General features: G+C 42.0%; 1 protein-coding gene across 2 annotated transcripts in view; it reads left to right on the top strand.

Annotated features, from left to right (window-relative positions):
- The first annotated feature begins 5,093 nt into the window (after positions 1-5,093).
- megf10 (multiple EGF-like-domains 10) overlaps positions 5,094-20,271 on the top strand; it is a 116,588-nt gene continuing 101,410 nt past the window's right edge. The window contains exon 1 of one of the 2 annotated variants that reach the window (XM_014143939.2): positions 5,094-5,385. The gene's annotated coding sequence lies outside the window, so the exon portion shown is untranslated. The remainder of the gene's footprint in view (positions 5,386-20,271) is intronic. The other variant, XM_045693502.1, reaches the window with a different exon arrangement.

Genomic DNA, 20,271 nt, shown 5'->3' with positions numbered 1-20,271 from the left:
GCAGGCTCTCCTTCACCGCAGCCAACGTGAGTAAAACATTTAAACGTGTTAACCCTTGCAAGGCAGCCGGCCCAGACGGCATCCCTAGCCGCGTCCTCAGAGCATGTGCAGACCAGGTGGCTGGTGTGTTTACGGACAAATTCAATCAATCCCTATCCCAGTCCGCTGTTCCCAAATGCTTCAAGAGGGCCACGATTGTTCCTGTTCCCAAGAAAGCTAACGTAACTGAGCTAAACAACTATCGCCCTGTAGCACTCACTTCCGTCATCATGAAGTGCTTTGAGAGACTAGTCAAGGATCATATCACCTCCACCCTACCTGACACCCTAAACCCAGTCCAATTTGCTTACCGCCCCAATAGGTCCACAGACAACGCAATCGCAATCACACTGCACACTGCCCTAACCCATCTGGACAAGAGGAATACCTATGTAAGAATGCTGTTCATCGATTACAGCTCAGCATTTCACACCATAGTACCCTCCAAACTCGTCATTAGGCTCGAGACCGTGGGTCTCGACCCCGCCCTGTGCATCTGGGTCCTGGACTTCCTGACGGGCTGCCCCCAGGTGGTGAAAGTAGGAAACAACATCTCCACCCCACTGATCCTCAACACTGGGGCCCCACAAGGGTGCGTTCTCAGCCCTCTCCTGTACTCCCTGTTCACCCATGACTGCGTGGCCGTGCACGCCTCCAACTCAATCATCAAGTTTGCAGACGACACTACAGTGGTAGGCTTGATTACCAACAACGACGAGACAGCCTACAGGGAGGCGGTGAGGGCCCTCGGAGTGTGGTGTAACCTCACACTCAATGTCAACAAAACAAAGGAGATGATTGTGGACTTCAGGAAACAGCAGAGGGAGCACCCCCCTATCCACATCGACGGGACAGTAGTGGAGAAGGTGGAAAATTTTAAGTTCCTCGGCGTACACAATACGGACAAACTTAAATCGTCCACCCACACAGACAGCGTGGTGAAGAAGGTGCAACAGTGCCTCTTCAACCTCAGGAGGCTGAAGAAATATGGCTTGTCACCGAAAACACTCACAAACTTTTACAGATGCACAACCGAGAGCATCCTGTCGGGCTGTATCACCGCCTGGTACGGAAACTGCTCCGCCCTCAACTGTAAGGCTCTCCAGAGGGTAGTGAGGTCTGCACAACGCATCCCCGGGGGAAAACTACCTGCCCTCCAGGACACCTACACCACCCGATGTCACAGGGAGGCCAAAAAGATCATCAAGGACAACAACCACCCGAGCCACTGCCTGTTCACCCCGCTATCATCCAGAAGGCGAGGTCAGTACAGGTGCATCAAAGCGGGGACCGAGAGACTGAAAAACAGCTTCTATCTCAAGGCCATCAGACTGTTAAATAGCCATCACTAACATTGAGTGGCTGCTGCCAACATACTGACTCAACTCTAGCCACTTTAATAATGGAAAAATCGATGTAATAAATGTATCACTAGCCACTTTAAACAATGCCACATTATATAATGTTTACATCCCTACATTACTCATCTCATATGTATATACTGTACTCTATACCATCTACTGCATCTTGCCTATGCCGTTCGGCCATCACTCATTCATATATGGACTTACCTCCCCTTTATAGGTCCCTCCCTTTATAGGTCCCTCCCTTTATCGGTCCCACCCTTTATAGGTCCCTCCCTTTATAGGTCCCTCCCTTTATCGGTCCCACCCTTTATAGGTCCCTCCCTTTATAGGTCCCTCCCTTTACCGGTCCCACCCTTTGTTCATTCCTCAGTTGGTATTATTCTTGTGTTCATGTTTTCCGCCTCTGTTATGTTGTCTCGTTACTTAGTTGTTTTATTAAAAGTTTCGCCTGCACCTGCTTCTTGACTCACAGCGGCTTCATTACAGGCTAAATATATGGTATTCTCAAATACAAAATACAAGGATCTCGAATCAAGACAATCTTCACATCCATTAGTTTCAACAATTAACCTAGCTTACTTTCTTACACAAACAATCCATGTTTTGTGTATTCATAATAGTCATATTTTCAGGTGCAATAATTTTGGACTAATTATTGATGGATATAAATGCAGTAAAAATAGGGTTTTGTAGATCCTGGTGGATTATAGGTAGGATATTGAAAGCAATACATAGGCCTTCATGTTACTTGTTAAATTCACAAAAAACATATGTAGTTAGTCATAGAACATCAAAACAGCATTCAGTGGATTAGAGGAAACTGTGCAGCACAAACTGTGCAATTAGCTAACACAGACAAAACATTACCACTAAGAGCCAACACACAGAGCAAGCAATCCAGATATCATTCATTTAAAAAACATTAATTAATTATTCTGTAGTTTTACTGCATTTTAAAGGCAGTGAAATTTTGTAAGAGTATCCTGTATTATTGTGCATGTTTATCTTACATGCTGGTAGCCTAGAACAAACATTATGGAAGTGAATGTGCACTTTTCAATTGGGTGGACTGTAACTATAAAAAACACTGCCATAGCCTGTAGCAAAAGCATTTCTAGAACTGGATATTCTCTAAATTAGGGACCATCTCTGATAGCTATAGTACCGCAGAGACTGTCACAAATTGTAGCTTTTAATGACCTAGAAAATCCGATGACTTGGAGGTGAAATATATATTTCTTTGTTTTTTAAAATTGGTATTTCATCACATGCCGGATAAAAACATAAAATGGCTCTATTCCTGAAAAAGTTCATCGTGCCGGATAAGTTGAAGTGGACTCTGCACAAGTACCATTAGCCGGAGCCAAGAGTAATATGATACTGCTGGATTAGGGAAGAGCTCGGCTCGGATGAAGCCCCCTCCCCCCGAGTCCGAGTCTATGCCAAGCGAAATAGACCCGTGCCCAGTGTGTTGACTGGGTACAGTATGCCACGAGACTCTAACCCGCTACTGGGTACAGTACGCTATGAGACCCTAACCCGCTTTGGAGTGCTCTGCCAACTGTTGTTTGCCAAGTGTGCTCAGCTGAATCATGCAAACCCTGCTGGAAAAGAACATTACTCCAATTGTTATAACTGTAATGGTTCTAATGTCTTATATGCAATGGGTGCATGGCCCACAAACACTATGCACATGTTTATGTACTGTAGATTGGTTTCTATTAATTAAATAGTATTTAGATAACTGGTCAGTCCTTTAATCAGATTTCAACCAAAAACCAGATATCAACCAAAATAAGACATATTTTTCATGACATCAAAAAGACATCATGAAGAAGTCTTCTTAATCTGATTGTAATATGGTTATATGACGTACCGACCGGATTTCAACCAGTAAAAGACGTCTTTATCACGTCATATGCCCACTGGGAAGACATACTGCTTGATGCATTGGAACTGTCCACCACATTGCTTTCAACTTGCAACATACCTTGTGTCAATTGAAGCTCATCCTCAATACTGACAAAACTAAACTAATGGTGTTTTCTAAAGCAAGAAATAGACCTCTGAACCTTTCACCTATTACTATCTGCCAGGGCAATGAGATTAAGACTGTAACCTCATGTAACTATCTTGGAATATTAATTGATGACGACCTCTCTTTTAAATTGCATATTCAACAACTTACAAAAAATTGTAAGCTAAAGTTGGGATTTTCTTTTAGGAATAAAGCCTGTGTTTCTTTTGAAGCCAGAAGGAGGCTAGTATCAGCTACATTTATGCCTTTACTAGACTATTTTATTTAACTAGGCAAGTCAGTAAAGAACAAATTCTTATTTTCAATGACAGCCTAGGAACAGTGGGTTAACTGCCTTCTTCAGGGGCAGAACGACATATTTTTATCTTGTCAGCTCAGGGAGTTGATCTTGCAACCTTTTGGTTACTAGTCCAACGCTCTAACCACTAGGCTACCTGCCGCCCCAGGTATGGGGATATTGGGGATATTTTATATATGAATGCTTCCGCTCAGTGTTTGAGATCAATTGACACCCTTTACCATGGCGCATTGAGATTTATTTCAAACTGCAAAACCCTTACGCACCACTGCACTTTGTATACCAGGGTTGGCTGGCCTTCTCTAGTCACTCATAGGCTCAGTCACTGGTATACTTTTATTTACAAAGCCATTTTGGGTTTACTACCATTTTATTTGGGTATTTTTTTGTTCAGAAATGTGGTGGGTACTCTCTTCGTTCGCAAGGCTTTATCCTGCTAACTGTTCCAAATGTCTGAACTGAATTTGGTAAAAGGGCTTTTATGTAATCTGCACCATTGGCTTGGAACGCCTTACAAAATACTTTTAAACTGGAAGAACTTGTCCCGATTGGTGTTTTTAAATCACTGACGAAGGATTTTGAGACTGATTCCTTGACCTGTCAATGTTTTTAATTTGCTGTTTTATGATTTTGTTATACTCTTGTGAATTCTATGGTTTGTACTAGATTACTTGTAATTTTTCATGTTGTCTGTCTGTAATTGTGTAATGACTTGGTGCTGCCTATCTTGACCAGGACGCTCTTGAAAGGGAGATTTCAAATCTCAATGAGCCCTTCCTGGTTAAATAAAGGTTAAATAAATAAATTAATTAATTAAATGTAGCCTAATAGGCCTACACAGCAAACTACTCTATTGCAGGGGTGAGTTCTGACCCCTAATAATATCTTCCTTCTTCTGAAGTGTACACTTTTGCTACCCTTCATATCAAGACCATGGACCATAGGCTTGGCCATACTGTACAGTAATTCCACGTGATACACAACATTTACCACTAGATGACACCAGAGATGTTGAAAAATGATCCAACGTTAACCTGGGCCTATAATACTGTATGCTCCTTTCATTGGCTCATTGGAGAGTGTGTTAACGCAGATTGCAAAGCACATTTTAGATAAATAAATATTTTTACCATGTATTTAATTGAACACTTTTACATTCAGTAAACTCATTTTGTACATTCATGTTCATATTGAAACGATCCAAAATAATGGTATATTTTTGTCTTTCAACAGCAAAAACTAAATTTCCAGTTGCCACACACAAAAGTGTCGAGCCCTTTTACAAGTCTCCTTGCATCCCTTACCGTCCTGATTGGCTGACGCTGCGGTGAGGTCATCACAAGAGTGGTGGCCGTGTTTTTGATATTCGGGATAACTTTCTCACTGTCAGACGGCTGTTGGGATGTACAGCATATGTGCCAAACCAAACATTTAAACCACGTTTTTATAATTGGACGCGTACTGTAGGTCTCGTTTCCTCTTTCAGTGGAAAACGTTGTGTTTCACCATCCACCGGATAAACTTATTTTTCGTCACCCTGCTGTTTTTGGATCATTCACTAGTGAGGACCATTCAATTGTGAGGAGTGAAACATTGAAAGGATCCATGAGCCCGAATAGGACGAAAACCCTCGTATAGAATAGGTATGTTTTGCATTCATTTTTTTGTTCCTTGGTGTGTTGGGCAATATCGGGTCTATCTAGCCTGCAGTACGGTTGTATTAAACAGAATATAGTGTTTAGTTGAACATGTTCGAACAATCCTAATAAGAACCTAACTTTTTTTTTTTTAAGTTCTTCTTATTTTAAGAAGCCCATCTTTTTTTCTGATTAAAAGATGCACTGCTTTTCAATTAGGTTACTTATACATTATATAACGTAAGATGGTGTAGACCTACCATCAATAAGCATCAACTCAAGGAGAGTTGATTGATCTCATATTCATGTATTTTAATTAGATGTATCATGTTATGCAATAATCTTGCCACTTAGCATGAGTGACAGGTCTTAAAAAGTGTTGTTTTTGGTGCTGCGTTCTGAATGGTGCGCTGCGACGCGCTGAGACGAGACAAGCATCGGAAACAATTTCAGTGTCTATTCACGAAGGTAAATAGCAACAGCTAGAACCCTGTCTCTATTCTCATTGTAGTTTTTTTTATTACCTCCAGGAACATTGGGAACCAGTGAATTTAGAATCATTGTGGTTCTGTGTTATCCCGTAGTTCCTCATGTATTGAGCAGCAGCTGGACGTTTGCTATTTATGAGGTCAGAAGGTTTAGCCAAATATTATACATAGGGTCCTCTTTTTCCTCACTCTAAGTGTGAGTGTGACCGCTGGTGTCAGGATTCGACCCAGCATCTCTTGTGCGCCAGCACATTACCCAGCTAAGCCAAAGTTTAGGCATTGACTTGGGGAGCCAATGCCACTGTTCAGGTCACAGGCAAGGTTGCCCATTATGTGCTCTGGGATTTGTAATGTTCATTTGCAACTTTTGAGTGAGCTTGATATTGAATTGTGTGTCTTGATACTAGTAGCTTGCACAAGGCCCAACAACACAGCATCTACAATGCTTTCGGAAAGTATTCAGACCTCTTGCCTTTATCCACATTTTGTTACATTATAGCCTTATTCTAATATTGATTACATTGTTTTCCCCCTCATCAATCTACACACAAAAGCCCATAATGACAAAGCAAAAAATATTTTTTTGACATTTTTGTAAATGTATTAAAAATAAACAACTGAAATATAACATTTACATAAGTATTCAGACCCTTTACTCAGTACTTTGTTGAAGCACCATTGGCAGCGATTACGGCCTGGAGTCTTCTTGTGTATGATGCTACAAGCTTGGCACACCAGTATTTGGGGAGTTTCTTCCATTCTTCTCTGCAGATCCTCTCAAGCTCTGTTTGGTTGGATGGGGAGCGTTGCTGCACAGCTGTTTTCAGGTCTCTCCAGAGATGTTCGATTGGGTTCAAGTCCGGGCTCTGGCTGGGCCACTCAAGGACATTCAGAGACATGTCCCGAAGCCACTCCTTTGTGCTTAGGGTTGTTGTCCTGTTGGAAGGTGAACCTTCACCCTAGTCTGAGGTCCTGAGCGCTCTGGAGCAGGTTTTCATCAAGGATCTCTCTGTACTTTGCTCCGTTCACCTTTGCCTTGATCCTGACTAGTCTCCCAGTCCCTGCTGCTGAAAAACATCCCCACAGCATGATGCTGCCACCATCATGCTTCACCGTAGGGATTGTGTCAGGTTTCCTCCAGACATGACGCTTGGCATTCAGGCCAAAGAGTTCAGTCTTGGTTTCATCAGACCAGAGAATCTTGTTTCTCATGGTCTGAGAGTCCTTTAGGTGCCGTTTGGCATACTCCAAGCAGGCTGTCATGTGCCTTTTACTGAGGAGTGGCTTCTGTCTGGCCACTCTACCATAAAGGCCCATTAGTGGAGTGCTGCAGAGATGGTTGTCCTTCTGGAAGGTTCTCCCATCTCCACAGAGGATCTCTAAAGCTCTGTCAGAGTGACCATCGGGTTCTTGTTCACCTCCCTGACCAAGGCCCTTCTCCCCCGAATGCTCACTTTGGCCAGGCGGCCAGCTCTAGGAAGAGTCTTGGTGGTTCCAAACTTCTTCCATTTAAGAATGATGGAGGCCACTGTGTTCTTGGGTACCTTCAATGCTGCAGACATTTTTTTTTTCTTTTTATTTCACCTTTATTTAACCAGGTAGGCAAGTTGAGAACAAGTTCTCATTTACAATTGCGACCTGGCCAAGATAAAGCAAAGCAGTTCGACAACATACAAAAACACGGAGTTACACATGGAGTAAAACAACATACAAGCAATGATACAGTAGACAAAAATAAGACTATATACAATGTGAGCAAATTATGTGAGATAAGGGAGGTAAAGGCAAAAAAGGCCATGGTGGCAAAGTAAATAAAGTATAGCATGTAAAACACTGGAATGGTAGATTTATAATTTGAAGAAAGTTCAAAGTTAATATATAAATAATATGGTGCAAGGAGCAAAATAATAAATTAAATAAATAAATACAGTAGGGGTAGTAGTTCGGGCTAAATTATAGATGGGCTATGTACAGGTGCAGTGATCTGGGAGCTGCTCTGATAGCTGGTGCTTAAAGCTAGTGAGGGAGATGTGTTTCCAGTTTCAGAGATTTTTGTAGTTCGTTCCAGTCATTGGCAGCAGAGAACTGGAAGGAGAGACGACCAAAGGAGGAGTTGGCTTTAGGGGTGAAAAGAGAGATATACCTGCTGGAGCGCGTGCTACAGGTGGGTGCTGCTATGGTGACCAGTGAGCGGAGATAAGGGGGGACTTTACCTAGCAGGGTCTTGTAGATGACCTGGAGCCAATGTGTTTGGCGACGATTATGAAGCGAAGGCCAGCCAACGAGAGCGTACAGGTCGCAGTGGTGGGTAGTATATGGGGCTTTGGTGACAAAACGGATGGCACTGTGATAGACTGCATCCAGCTTGTTGAGTAGGGTATTGGAGGCTATTTTGTAAATGACATCGCCGAAGTCGAGGATTGGTAGGATGGTCAGTTTTACGAGGGTATGTTTGGCAGCATGAGTGAAGGATGCTTTGTTGCGAAATAGGAAGCCAATTCTAGATTTAACTTTGGATTGGAGATGATTGATGTGAGTCTGGAAGGAGAGTTTACAGTCTAACCAGACACCTAGGTATTTGTAGTTGTCCACAAATTCTAAGTCAGAAGCGTCCAGAGAAGTGATGCTGGACAGGCGGGCAGGTGCAGGCAGCGATCGGTTGAAGAGCATGCATTTAGTTTTACTTGTATTTAGGAGCAGTTGGAGACCACGGAAGGAGAGTTGTATGGCATTGAAGCTCGTCTGGAGGGTTGTTAACACAGTGTCCAAAGACGGGCCAGAAGTATACAGAATGGTGTCGTCTGCGTAGAGGTGGATCAGAGATTCACCAGCAGCAAGAGCGACATCATTGATGTATACAGAGAAAAGAGTTGGCCCAAGAATTGAACCCTGTGGTACCCCCATAGAGACTACCAGAGGTCCGGACAGCAGGCCCTCCGATTTGACACACTGAACTCTATCAGAGAAGTAGTTGGTGAACCAGGCGACGAAATCGTTTGAGAAACCAAGGCTACTGAGTCTGCCGATGAGGATGTGGTGATTAACAGAGTCAAAAGCTTTGGCCAGGTCATTGAATACGGCAGCACAGTATTGTTTCTTATCGATGGCGGTTACGATGGCGTTTAGGACCTTGAGCGTGGCTGAGGTGCACCCATGACCAGCTCTGAAACCAGATTGCATAGCGGAGAGGGTGCGGTGGGATTCGAAATGGTCGGTAATCTGTTTGTTGACTTGGCTTTCGAAGACCTTAGAAAGGCAGGGTAGGATGGATATAGGTCTGTAGCAATTTGGGTCAAGAGTGTCACCTCCTTTGAAGAGGGGGATGACAGCAGCTGCTTTCCAATCTATGGGAATCTCAGACGACACGAAAGAGAGGTTGAACAGGCTAGTAATAGGGGTTGCAATAATTTCGGCAGATAATTTTAGAAAGAAAGGGTCCAGATTGTCAAGCCCAGCTGATTTGTAGGGGTCCAGATTTTGCAGCTCTTTCAGAACATCAGCTGAATGGATTTGGGAGAAGGAGAAATGGGGGAGGCTTGGGCGAGTAGCTGTGGGGGGTGCAGTGCTGTTGAATGCAGTAGGGGTAGTTAGGTGGAAAGCATGGCCAGCCGTAGAAAAATGTTTTGGTACCCTTCCCCAGATCTGTGCCTAGACACAATCCTGTCTCTGAGCTCTACGGACAATTCCTTAGACCTCATGGCTTGGTTTTTGCTCTGACATGCACTGTCAACTGTAGGACCTTTATATAGACAGTTGTGTGCCTTTCCAAATCATGTCCAATCAATTAAATTAACCACAGGTGGATTCCTGTTAAGTTGTAGAAATATCTCAAGGATGATCAATTGAAACAGGGATGCACCTTAGCTCAATTTCGAGTCTCATAGCAAAGGGTCTGAATACTTATGTAAATAAGGTATTTCTGTTTTTTATCTTTAATTAATACATTTACAAAAATGTCTAAAAACCTGTTTTGTCTTTGTTATTATGGGGTATTTTGTGTGGATTGCTGAGGGTATTTTATTTATTTAATCAATTTTAGAATAAGGCTGCAACGTAACAAAATGTGGAAAAGTGAAGGGGAAGGCACTGTATGTCCACTGAGTGGACAAAACATTAGGAACACATGCTCTTTACATGACATCGACTGACCAGGGGAATCCAGGTAAAAGCTATGATCCCTTATTGATGTCACCTTGATAATTGAGACATGGATTGTGTGTCTGTCATTCAGAGGGTGAAGGTGCAAGACAACATATTGAACGAACTGCATTGGAACGGGGTATGGTGGTAGGTGCCAGGTGTACCGGTTTGAGTGTCGATAACTGCTACACTGCTGGGTTTTTTACGCTCAACAGTTTCCCGTGTGTATCAAGAATGGTCCACCATCCAAATGACATCCAGCCAACTTGACACAACTGTGGGAAGCATTGGCGTCAACATGAGCCAGCATCCCTGTGGAACGCTTTCAAAACCTTGTAGAGTCCATGCCCCGACAAATTGAGGCTGTTCTGAGGGCAAAGGGGGTGCAACTCAATATTAGGAAGGTGTTCCTAATGTTTTGTACACTCAGGGTATGTTGGCGCTTGTGCACACATCTGCATGTGTTTCATGGGACCTGTGTTTCCCCTGTTACAGCGTGCATGTGTCTCTCTGCCCATATTCTATTCGCGTGTGTGTGTGTGTGTGTGTGTGTGTGTGTGTGTGTGTGTGTGTGTGTGTGTGTGTGTGTGTGTGTGTGTGTGTGTGTGTGTGTGTGTGTGTGTGTGTGTGTGTGTGTGTGTGCCTTAAAATGCCTTTGTCACATCATCCATCCCCCTTCATCTTTTCAAAGAGAGACAGACTCTGAATAGAAAGCTTCCAATGAGTTAACAAGAAGAATGTGTTTACCAAACCATTGAATTAAACCCATGCCAGTAAGTGCCACAGGGCGGAACTATTTTAGTTGGAGAAATCTTGCCGCCTAGTGTCCCGGGGGCAGTGACGAGCGGAGCGCGAGGCTCCTGCAGTATGGTTATCATTGTCCCGCTGCCACAGTCATGTGACCTGCTGTGAATGGAAGAAAAGGGCACAAAGTGTCCGGAGAGAGACTCACACTGGTATACGATGATGTTACACTGTTTTATACAACAGCATTGTTGAATATTAGTTTCTGATTGGCTTGGAGGGCATTCTAGAATGTACTTTAAAACCAGATAATGGGACAGTTCATTACATACGCTCTTTCATGTAACAAGATGAGAGAGATGACCACAAGTGTAAACTTGGGTCAAATATTGACTATGTCAGGTGAATAGACAGTGGAGAAGAGTGTCAGCATCTAGACTAGAACATGAGAGTTTGGCTAAGCTATAGTTGTGTGGTGTGTTGATTATCACTTTCTTGTGTAGAATGTGACAGACAGGGGTTCGAAACTGTGTTTCCTGCATGCCATAAGACTGTGTTAGCCTGCTGAGTTAAAGCTTACCCACTGGGCAAAAACTGGTTGACTCAAAGTTGTTTCCTCGTAAGGGCATTTCAAATTTTTTTCACCCAACTTTTAACCTAAATCCAATGACACGTTGAACTTTTTTGATGTTGATTTCACGTTGAATTCACGTTAATTGACAACTCAACCAAATGTATGTCAAAACTAGACGTTGAACTGACGTCTGTGCCCAGTGGGTAGGCATTATCTTAGTGAGCCAACGCCAAGTCTTCAAGTCTAAATCAAGGTTGCTCCACTTACTCCCTAACACTGCTAGTAAAGAACAGAAGTACAGGCCATTGCTAACACAGTTAGTCTACCAATAAGTTGAATGGGGGTGGGCGCGGGAAAGAAAGTCCGGAGCATGATCATAGTAGGCTAATCCGTTTACCACGACTGTATCATTATCATAATATATCAAGCTCAGTTTGTTTTTGGGAGTGGCAAGCTCCTCCAGCTGCTAGCAATAAAAACAACATTATTCCTTTTTATAATTAAAGGGTTCAGGCATGGACACAGACTCCCTGGGACAGATAAAAATAAGCAAGGCTGTTACAGATGCTTCCACATTTTTGCTGGTTTCCTTTTCTTATTTGTGTAAATGCCTAGCTAGCTATATTCTTTTCTCCAAACTTGATGATGTATGTAAAACATACATTTATGCTACAGAGATTGGACACAATCAGGAATAGGAAGATCATGAGATTTGGTCAGAGTGATATTCAATGTTACTGCAGTACAATGAGTGATACATCCAATACACAGTGTGGTGTATTTCATGGTTCCAAAGAGCCTAAGGCTGGAAATTCAATCAATTACATGCTGTGAAATCCACAATGTGAAATACCAGATTGTTATGCATCATAGTGTGGAAAATATTGGGAAAATGTTTACTGGGTGTCATAAAACAAAGCAAAGATGTTCTATATGAAATGGTGTGATTTTGCAGTACAGAAAAGTGACTTTTTCCACATTACAGGTTTGATTAAATACCAGCCTCTGCACTCTTTAACATTAGAGTTGTAATAATTCATGAATAATTAAACTTTAAATGAATGTGAGATATTTGGGGGAGAGAACAGAGTGTAAGGGGAGGACAAATGGAGATGTGCCGTGATTGACAGGGACACATGTCCATGTTTACTGGACGACTATAAGAAGGGGGCGGAAGTTCTTTAGCCTCACAAAGAAATAAATGTGAGGGAGCCCACCCTAGTTACTCCTAAAGCGCTCCTTCATTTTTCTGAGACAGAATCATTCTGGACCTGTCAACTTACCATACTCTTATTCTTAAGGGAGGGGAAAGTTCTGGGTGCTCCTTACGGTGTCTCTAAGGGGCAAAGTACTGTAGCTTTTCATTGAGAATGTATTTCTCCCACCTTGAAACTCACCTTTTGAGTTGAACTGAGCTCATATTTGATAAAGCCCAATCCCTCTCCACTATAACAAAAGTTATTTGGTTGTTTGTTTACAACTCCAACCTAGTATTGCAGGATGGACTTATCCATCCCCTTTCTTCATTGTCTTTACATCATTATTACAATGGCATGACAAATCTCAGTAGACATGCAGAGCTAGACTGCCTGCCTTAATGTCTACCACTTCTAAAAATCTACAACAATTGTTGACAAAGCCTACTGTAAAATGAACCCGACTTTCATACGGTCTTAGTTACCTTTACAAATCCAAACCAAAGTTGCAACAAAGAAAAATTCTCATGGTATATTCATGCGAGGATGTATACTCTAGGATTAATATCATGTTTGGGTTTATTGCAGGTCAGCTGTTTTTTTTTTCTTCCCCGGGTGGTACTGTATTACATATCTGAATCGAATGACATAGATATAAATGTATTGTATAGTAGATCACATAGTAACATACTGTATCTGCAATTGGATTTAGATCCGATTTTGTTTTGCACTCGGCAGTGATCTGCTGGTGGCAGGTAGCCTAGCGGTTAGAGTGTTGGGCCAATATCCCCAAGGTTGCTAGTTTGAATCCTCAAGCTGAGGTGAAAAATCAGTCAATGTGCCCTTGAGCAAGGCACTTCACCCTAATTGCTCCAGGGTTGCCGTTGATAATGGTAGATGCTGGCCATGACCCCACTCTTTGAGGGTGTCTCAGGGAGAATCGAGATATGCAAAAAAATAACATTTCCTATTCGAAGATGCGTATAATACACACTTGGACAAATATAAGCACCCACCAAATTATTATATTACTGATCATCATTCAATTATAAACTAGGTGGTTCGAGTCCTGAATGCTGATTGGCTGACAGCTGTGGTATATCATATACCATGGTATGACAAAACATGTATTTTTACTGTACTAATTACCTTGGTAACCATTTTATAATAGCAGTAAGGCACCTCTGGGGTTTGTGGTATATGGACAATATACCACGGCTATGGGCTGTATCCAGGCACTCCGTGTTGCATTGTGCCAAAGAACAGCCCTTAGCCGTGGTATACTGGCCATATACCACACCCCCTCGGGCCTTATTGCTTAATTATACACCCTATCCCACGTAGCATACTTTTGACTCCTACATAGTAATGTGATGTTTCGGATGTATGCTGTTGGGTTTTACACTTTAGAATATGGAATATTTAGGAAGAACTTAAATGTAAATGGTTTAGCATTTCTATCTTAATTTAGATGAATTACGGTCATTAAGAGCAAGCAGAAGAAGAAACACATTGGCTCGGAAAAACTCCCTAGAAGGAAGAAACCTAGAGGAAACCATCTTAAAGGGAAAGCATATCCCGGCTATCTTCTTGGTTTCACCCATGTTCTAGCTAGCTAACGTTGGATTCACCCATGTTTTAATCTCGCAAAATTTGGTTTTGCCCATGTTCTAGCTTAACTTAGTCTCACCCATGTTCTAGCTAGCTTAAGTTGATTTCACCCATGTTATAGCTAGCTAAAATAGTTTTTCCCTTGTTCTAGCTAGCTTCTGTTGGTTTCACCCATGTTAAAGCTAGCTGAAATTGATTTCACCCATGTTCTAGCTAGCTAACATTGGTTTCATTCATGTTCTAATCCAGCTAAATTTAGTTTTGCCGATGTTCTAGCTAAACATAGTCTCACCCATGTTCTACCTAGCTAAAGTCGATTTCACCCATGTTCTAGCTAGCTGAAGTTGGTTTCACCCATGTTCTAATCTAGTTAAATTTGGTTTTGCCCATGTTCTAGCTAGCTAAACATGGCTAAATGGATGAGGATGGCATGAAGAGGTAGCCTATCCCCATCACATTCACAGTTCAATCTCTAGAGGAAGTATCACAGACAGACCCAGCAAATGTAATCTACACTATATTTGAGCAAGTTCTGATAATCGGAAATTCTTCTCTTATGACAACATTATTTTTCTCTAAAAGTCAAAGAGGGCACACACTTAACTTCAAAGAGCATTGCAGACCTCTGCAGTAGATATGAGGGTACAGAGCCAACACGTAAACCCTAGAAGGGATGGATTATTCAATCAAGAATCATACCGGTATACAGTATGTTTTCAGATTAAGTGTCTATTTGAGATCAGTCTTGTTAAAGACGCTCTAACATTGTTGGCAGCAGTAGTACAATTTGATCCTAAGTCCCAAATTTGGCAGCTTGATCAGCGTAACAGAGGTCAATTGCCGGGCAACAGGGATAGTTTAACAGTGGAACTATTGCACAAAGGGCTGAATCAAGTGAGCTGTTTTCAGGTTCAAGGGCTCAACGGTACCCAGGATTTGAAACCAGGTTGCACGTTTCATCACAATATAGTTTTGAATGTTCATTTTAGGACTGATGCCCAACTGAACATTCTACTCAATGCATTCCCAATGGGCGTTGATGTAGAGTTCATCTAAAGTGCATTACTGTGGCTTGGAAATGATGACATTTAAAAAGGAGACAAATAATTAGTAGGAAAACCTTTTGTCATCATTGTGATGTCACCAGATTGACTTTATATGCAGTATAACTTTAGCTAGCCAGCTAAGATTGAGGGGACAGCACTGAATTTTAGCTAGCTAACATTAGCATTGCTAGATATTTTTTACGAACATTACTACCTACCTAACATTGCCATCTCTCTAAAGTAAACTTGCCCTGCATCATAAGGATGGCAAAGTTGTTTCCTACTAATTATTTGCCTACTTTAGTAATCATATTTCCAATCCACTTTAGTGTAATTTAGACAAAACAGTCATTAGCCCCCGTTCAGAAAGACTGGGCATTAGTCATCAGTCAGGCATCAACATGGCTGCGGTGTTAGTAGAATGTCGATAACAATGGCAACGACGCGACCGAGTGACGGAGGAGCTACCCATCAATAGCAAACTTTCCCTAATGCACATCTTTTTTAACTACACAATGGCATAATACAATTTGTTATAAGATAACATCGTTTTGGCGTTATGACTAAGGCTTTCACGGTTGGCGCCTTCCGACATATCCCTCTGATATCCCTCTCTGCTTTTTGGGTCTGGGTCCTCAGAGCAGCAAAGTGTGTAACTCTATATTTCCACTCCAGGCCTCTCATATCCAAGTCCACTGCCTGGAAGCTGCCATAAACGGGCGACTTTACTGTCATTTCCTGCTCTCTTGTCTCCGGTGGCGGTCACACTTCCCTTCCTTACTGTCTGACCCTCCTCATCCGCTGATGTCTGACTGTCTGGAACCAACGACCTCCTTGGGTTCTAATCACACTTCTGATTATGAAACCTAGAGCGTTAGGTGAAATGATATGCGGACACTGGCCAGACCTGGGCTCAAGTAGTATTTAAAGTTTTTCAAATACTTTGCGTGTTTGCTCAAGTCGGCCTGGAGTACCAGATAGGGGGGCTGGACAGTTTTGAGACAGGAAAGCTCAATCAAGCACAGCTAACGCAGGTGGGGCATGAAATGGACCAAGTTACCTTTTTAGGGTTATGGGATGAGCAACATACATGACATCTGTCAACATACATGTTTATGAGTATATCCTAATGTTTTTTGTTTCCCCACATACATTTGACCATTAGTGTAATCCCCTTTAAAGTGCAATGCTTTATTGGGTTGTGTTAGCCTATGTGTTGTGCAGGGATCACTTGGCATTTGTTTAAAAACATTTTTTATTTAACCTTTATTTAACTAGGCAAGTCAGTTAAGAACAAATTCTTATTTACAACGACGGCCTACCAAAAGGCAAAAGGCCTCCTGCTGGGATTGGATTAAAAATACAAATATAAATAAAATATAAATATAGGACAAACGCACACATCACGACCAGAGAGACAACACTACATAAAGAGAGACCTAAGTCAACAACATAGCAAGGCAGCAACACATGACAACACAGCATGGTAGCAACATAACATGGTAGCACCGCAACATGGTAGCAGCACAAAACATGGTACAAACATTATTGGGCACAGACAACAACACAAGGGGCAAGAAGGTAGAGACAACTATAGATCTCGCAAAGCAGCCACAACTGTCAGTAAGAGTGTCCATGATTGAGTCTTTGAATGAAGAGATTGAGATAAAACTGTCCAGTTTGAGTGTTTGTTGCAGCTCGTACCAGTCGCTAGCTGCAGCGAACTGAAAAGAGGAGCGACCCAGGGATGTGTGTGTTTTGGAGACCTTTAACAGAATGTGACTGGCAGAAGGGGTGTTGTATGTGGAGGATGAGGGCTGCAGTATATTTCTCAGATAGGGGAATTGTACAGCTTTTCTGAATGCACCACCTGTCCCAATAAACAGTAGCAAGGGGCTGTTTAGAGAAAGACCATTTGAACACAGTATGCTTTGGAGACATTAGTGAGCATGATAAGTGGCAACCGACACACACACACACACACACACACACACACACCACGGACACAGACAGACGTGCATGCACACACACCACAAACCTGCACACGCATAGGTACGCACACACACACACACACACACACACACACACACACACACACACACACACACACACACACACGGACACGGACACGGACACAGACAGACGTGCATGCACACACACCACAAACCTGCACACGCATAGGTACACACACACACACACACACACACACACACACACACACACACACACACACACACACACACACACACACACACTCTTAATTAGGCTGTGCCTCTCACTGCTTGTGCCTGGTACTTCACTGAACAGTGTTTTACAGGTGTTGAGTAGTTCACGTACAGTTGTTGACATTTTCTAGACATTTGTATAGTTCTGTTATTTAGCTAAGTGGTTTCCAATGTATTTCCTGATGTGAAGTGAAATAGAATTTTCCCCAATTCTGCTCTACATCTTCTATAGCAAGTACATTGAAACCAGTGATGTAGTGGAGGGTAAAGTTTACCGACCTTTTGGGAAAAAATGCATTGAAAGTATAGCGAACGTAATTTTTTGCACCGCGACTGCCGATCAAAGTTTACCCACCAATTTTTCTAGCACTACATTACTGATTGAAACCGCCATGTCTTAAAGCATTAGGTAGTAAGGTTGGGCGGTATGCAGACTTCCATACCTTCATACAGTTCCTGTACCATACCGGGGTATACAGTATTACCGGCAGAGGGGCACATTGTTTTGATTATTTCTTATGCTAACAAATGCTAACAAAATACTAGCGAATTCCCTTAGCTGACGCTAGCTATATGCTAATAAGCGCAAGCGAACATAAACCAAATGCAAGGACAGACAACCCGGCTCATAAAGTTATACATCTATCTCAAAAGGATACTCACACTTGATCCAGAAGGGGATTGATTGTCTTTGCTGTAACCAAGCAGCTTGATATTGCAAGCTAGACACCTAACGTTATAGCTAGCAAGTTAGCAAACCAAAATGCATAGCTGGAGCCCTGAGCTGGAGAAAATGTATTTGGCACATCTTAGATAGTTAACTTATACGATATTTAGCTGGCAAACATTAGTTGCGAATTCCATGTGTAACTTGATCACCTCTCTTGTGCTTCTCAACAGTGGATCGTCACGTCACATTTGCTCCATGTGCTCTTTGTAAACGAACATACAATGTGACTGGCTCAATCAAATTTTTGGGGGACGGTATTGAAAATCATACCGTCAGTACTTCAAAATACCCTTTCATCCGGTGTACGGTATACTGGCCAAGCCTTTTAGGTAGGGAGATAGGTAGTTGGTAGAGGACTATACTCATTATGGGACCCCATACTGGTGCAGTTTCCCAGGCAAAGTGTGTTTAAAAGAAAGGCAGGTTGTCCTGGTATACAGCTGAGTGGGTCAGGTGAAAGGCAGATGACACACCACAGACGACAAGAGACACAGCAGCTGTGTTTGTTCTGTGTTCTTTCTTCACTCACTCTCTCTTTCTCTCTTTCTCTCTCTCTCTCTCTCTCTCTCTCTCTCTCTCTCTCTCTCTCTCTTTGTCTTGTCTCTCAAAGCTCAGATCATGCAAAGACAAACTAACCATATCAATTTGAATCAATCAAGATAAAGACAACTACAACGCTTTAAAGTTTCACTAAGAACATAGACCTACTCATTCATTCTCTCTCTACCGGTAAAAGTTTCCAACTCCAAAGCTTCACGTTCATGCTAATTGAAGTTTCATTGAATTAAATAGATAAGGACTTTTGTGATAAGGTGTTTGGAGTCTTGCCCCACCACTGTGACATACACGAACACACAGTCGAATACATGCACCCACCCACACGCACACACAGCACAGGGTTATTCAAGTTCCTCCTGAATGTAAAGGAAATGGGAAGTGCTAGATTATTTTGATTATCTAGTAAAGGAAACTGTCTGTCCTGTCGAGGTATTCCGACTGCAAGTCCAATCAAAACTCATGAACTAACTCACTTGATCGGTAAAGCAGATGTCACAGGAAGAGATCATGGCACTGTCAATTTAGCAATTTAGCTAAATACATCCTCTGGGTCATTTACATGCTAATGTGGGCGGACTAATGAAAGATCTGACATTCAAACTTTTTAAGAATTCAATTCGCCTTCTAAGAAGAAATAATTAAAAGTTATAGATTTAAAGTATCAGAATATGGCAAAATGATTTGTTCTGTGTTGTAGGATTTGTCAGATGAAAACTCAAGCTCCTATAAGACTCTTAGTTATTCACACTTGTACATGTAGATAAACTCAAGGTTCAAACCCTGCCAAAGCCCTGCAATAGACTAGCGTCCTGTCCAGGGTTAGTACTTGTACATGAAGCTGCTCCTATGAGCCTCTTGTAAGGCAACAACCCAGCTAGCACATTTTGTTCCTTGGAAGTTGTGGGAACATACATTTTTGGTTTCCCATTGTTTCTGGGAACGAAGCCATAAGTTGCTGAATTTTTAAGTTTTAAAACTGAATTTTAAAGTTTTGAGAACGGAAGTGAGATTTTTGCCTGTTCTGGTAACGTTCATTTTTAGGTTGCAGGAAGGTTCTGAGAACGTTTTACTCCGGTTCCCTGAAAGTTTCCCTGAGAGGTTTTATTAACATTCTGAGAATAAAAATGATATGTTATTTGAAGGTAATTAACCCTTTTTGAACTCCAGGCACAGATGAAAATACATTTGCTTAGGCATTAATTATGCAAACACATGTATTTTTTATTGTGACGCGGCGTCAGTGCGATTCAAACCAAAGATCTTCTGTCCTCTATCTATGGAATTAGTCCCCTGCCCCACCAATACATTCAGAACAGATTTCAACAACGTATTAACTGTGTGACATCAGGCCCCTACTCTACAATCACATATCTATAACACTAAATATATGTGTACGTGTGAGTAGAGTGCGTATGTTATCGTGTGTTTGTATTCATGTGTCTATGTTTGTGTTGCTTCACAGTCCCTGCTGTTTCATACGGTGTATTTGTATCTGTTTTTTAAGTCTAATTTTACTGCTTGCTTGAGTTACTTTATGTGGAATAGAGTTCCATGTAGTCATGGCTCTATGTAGTACTGTG

The sequence above is a fragment of the Salmo salar genome, chromosome ssa01 (genome assembly GCF_905237065.1).
Source record: "Salmo salar chromosome ssa01, Ssal_v3.1, whole genome shotgun sequence".
NCBI lineage: Eukaryota > Metazoa > Chordata > Actinopteri > Salmoniformes > Salmonidae > Salmo > Salmo salar.
The sequence above is the reverse complement of the archived record's forward strand: the minus strand, read 5'-3'. Positions and strand labels throughout refer to the sequence as shown.